This window comes from Miniopterus natalensis, chromosome 14, assembly GCF_054644295.1.
Source record: "Miniopterus natalensis isolate mMinNat1 chromosome 14, mMinNat1.hap1, whole genome shotgun sequence".
Taxonomy (NCBI): Eukaryota; Metazoa; Chordata; class Mammalia; order Chiroptera; family Miniopteridae; genus Miniopterus; species Miniopterus natalensis.
In genome coordinates, this window is record NC_142094.1 from 56,004,760 (window position 1) to 56,008,610 (window position 3,851).

General features: G+C 47.5%; 1 long non-coding RNA gene across 1 annotated transcript; it reads right to left on the minus strand.

Moving 5' to 3' along the window:
• Positions 1-926: 926 nt before the first annotated feature.
• On the minus strand, positions 927-3,343 carry LOC107530374 (uncharacterized). Its single transcript, XR_001602518.2, has 2 exons — positions 2,713-3,343; positions 927-1,430 (listed from the first exon to the last, which is right to left on the minus strand). It is a non-coding gene; the product is annotated as an uncharacterized LOC107530374 (long non-coding RNA).
• Positions 3,344-3,851: the final 508 nt, after the last annotated feature.

Genomic DNA, 3,851 nt, shown 5'->3' on the forward strand with positions numbered 1-3,851 from the left:
TAATTTTTGTTGTGTGTGTTTCCCCCTGCCCCCCCCCCCAAGAAATAGCTGATAAGTAGGTGGTTCAATAGGACTCTAATTCACCGTACTTGGGTGTTGCATCCCCGGTGGGCGGGTTCGGTTCCCGCACGGACTGTCTGTAACTCCGCAGATGTATTTGCTCTTTTAAATGACGCAATCCTTCATATGATCTATGTTTATCAAAGGCAAAATTGGTAACCGTCCGTAGTTGCACCTAGCGTTTGCCTCTGACAGGGTACATTATTTACTTCAGCTTTAATATACATTACAAATAAGATCTGCTCTCATGGAAAAGCATTAAAACATTTGGCAGGGGGAGAGCTGAACATTTTCCTTAATTTGTTTTGGCAACTCTGAAAAATAGAGGTCATTACACACACTCCTCCGTTCCAGAAGCACACCAAGGAACAAACATTTTAAGAAAATCGAGACATAATGAGAGAGACCCCAACGTCTTCAGAACGGAGCAGGCGCGGGGGCGGAGGTAACTGCGACTCCCACGCCCTGGCCATCGGGCCCCCCTCGAGTGGATCTTCCCAGGAACAGAAAACCAGAGGCGGGGAGTCCGAAAGCATTTCTTTCGGAAATCCTTAAAAACACACAACATGACATCCATTCGCCAGCATCGAGCTAAATTGGTTTCACTTCTTTCCCCCTGAAAACAGGCGTGTTTGAGGCGCCCGCACGTGCATTCACCTCTCTGTCCTGCGCTATCAAACGTGGGTACGGAAACCAACTCGGAGAAATTAAGCACGCGTGGGATTGACTGCAGCGGGTGCCCGAGACCACTGGGCGAGGGAGAAGCCCTGAGCACTGCAGATGTGTCTTCCTCTCTGCCCTCCAAACGAGCCAAGCGGAGCAGGAAAGCTGTTGACAAATTAATACTTTAAGAAAATAAACTATGGTCGTGTTCAACACAGAGCAACTTTATCCTGATTAATTTATGTTGGAGGCTCTCCAGCCCCCATTTACAAAGCGCGGCAGTTTGTACAAATGTAATTTCCTAATATTTACACGAGGAAAGCCTCGGCAGTTAGGCTGTGCCTCCAGTGTGAGTTTTGTGGTTTGTAAAAAAGACAATAAAAATACAGAGGGGTAATTGTAAGCACATTTGAAAAAGAAAGGAAGAAAGAAAGGATTTTTTCTGTCCTCGGTGCACAGCCCTGTGAAAACGGGCCGTGTGTGCAGAGGCTCCGGAGGGGAAGCCAGCGGCAGCCGGCGGAGCTGGAAGTAACGTAACACCGGCACGGCCGCGAGCCGCGACTGGACGCGGCCCAGGGCCCGGGAACACCCACCGCCGCTCCAACCTGCGTCTTTTGCCTCCTGACATAATTCGTCTTTGTCCATCTACCCGGTCTTGTCATTTTAGGCCGTTATTTATGTCTCGTGTGAGGCACTCGCGTGACTCTCTGATTTCATAAATAGGAAAAAAGAGAAAAATGCGATTGTGATGTGTTGCTTTGTTCTGAGAATATTAAAAAAATAACCTTTCGTTTTAATGAGATTTTTCCCCCATCAGTTTACACAATTTTACAGATGCAAAATGAGCTTTTGGCTGTAAAATATTTCATCGCATTGTCTTACACAATGAAGATGAGATGTTTTTTCTCTCTCTCTCTCAACTGCATGGCAATTATTTTTTAGTGTTTGCAAATCATAATATCATTTAAAAACCATATTTTATACCTCATCTAAAATACTTTTATGGCAGTAGGATGGAAAAAAAAAATAGCATCCATTTAACTACTCTTTTTTAAGTGGCTGTTATGAGCTTTTGTATAATTTTCCCCAAGAAAAGGCATAGCTGAAAAAGCTCGGCTTTCCTTGAAAACATCTCTCTCAAGCAGCATCTTCACAAAAATCCTCAGAATCTAATTCCCCCGACTGGAAAGCCCAGAGAGCCTGGATGTAAAAATAGTAGCCCTGTCATTTCACATTCATTAAGTGTGAAACTCAGAAATTAATAATGTAAAAATATGCTTTTTAATTAGTCTTACATTCTGCCCAATGTACTTAAATGGGATCAGCAGCTCCCTAATGATTTTTTTCTTAATAAAGTATTAGCCTGTGATGCACCGGGGTTGACAGGTATGATAAACTGGGAAGTACTTTTGGAGGCGTATGAATGATACCAAAATAGTACTCGCCCATTTAAATGTAATTAACATTGGGGAGCAATATCACAAGAAGAGGAGCCTGCAAGATTTTTATTTCAGGGTGGTTTTTTTTTTCATTTCTTATTTTATGAGGAGTTTGATGATTGCGGCAGTGATTTTATAATTTAATTACCTTTGCTGAAAGCTAAGCGCCCACTAATAGCAGGTCAACAGGATCATAAAGCAGCCCTCAAAAATATTAAAGAGAAAGTAAATCCCTTTAGATGGGCTTTTCACGTATAATATATGTGTGTGTGAGTATGTATGGATATATATGCATGCATGTGTTTTGCATACACACACACACAGAGATACAGAGACAGTAAGATAAATGGAGGCGGGCAAGCGGTGCGTCCGTGTGTGTCCACTCAGGAGCTATTTCACTCGTGGAGGTGAGGACCGTAGGGGAGAAACTGTGGTTTCTTGTCATCTAAAGAGAACTGATGGCAGGAAGTCTTAAATGCTTCAGTTTGGAAAAAGGCCAAAGAAGACCCCAAAAACTGTATTTGTTCAACACGCAGATATTAACACTCACCAAAAAATAAGAGGCTCGAGCCCGTTGTCACCTGATCACCCGCTAGCTTGCAGCCTCCAAAAGATGGCCACCGCGCTGAACGGCTCCACTAGGTTAAGTCGCCGGTGATACACGGGAAACGGGTGTCCTGACACGTCCGCCGGCTGAAGGACCTCCCTTCAGGCCTCAGAGTGTGAGTCCCAAATGATGGTCATGCTCAAGTCGATATTAAAAAAAAAACAAAAAAATGATACAACAGGTAAAATCTGACAAAATCTAAAAAGTCTTGCGTTTACCCCTTACCAGAGAGGGGTGGCCCCAGGCCAGGTTCCATACCCATCGTGGGAGGAGCCTGTGTGACAATGTCTGATGGACACTCATGGGTGACCGTGGACTAGACACAGCCCCTGACGACCAGGGACAGCGCCCCAGAACCAACGCCCGTGGCCCGCAGTGTGTCTGCCCACGGAACCCCGGGCGTCCCCTTCTCGGTCACCCTCTGTCGAGTACAAAAGACGGGACAGAGCCACGGCCTAGTGTGGGCCGCACCGGCAGCCCGCGCTGAGCCCCGACGTGCCCACGGCCTTTGTTCCAGAAGCAAACTCGAGCGGAGCCCGGAGACCGAGAGGCCGGCGTGGTGGGCGCGCCTCGGGAGCTGCGCTCAGTGACGGGGAGCCCAGGCCCTGCTGGCTAACGGGGCGCGCAGCCGTGACCTGAGCTTGCGTCGCACCCCCTCATCGCGGGATGCCCTGCGCACCCTGGCGCTCGCCCAGCCTCAGCACTGACGCGACCCCGCGACCGGGCACAGAGCAGCTGTGTCGGGAGACGGCCGAGTCCCGGACAATGGGATGACGCTTCTGTGCTTTCACAGCTTCTTTATCAACCGTTTCTCTGGTGTATTTTTAGAAGGAAAGGGGGGGGGGGAGTTTGTATAAAATGCACTATTTTCACACTTTCCTAAAACTCAGAGGCACAGAATTCCAACTGGCAGCTTCATGAGGGCAGGTGGGTGTTTCATCGTCGGGATGTTTCTGAAGACTGACGAGAAACTGACCCCAACACATGGATTACCGGGGACACCACAGATTTCTATTGCTACTGAAAATGGGCTTTTTTCTCTCTGCTGTGAGCGATCTCTGCCCTTGCTGTTGGATCCCTCC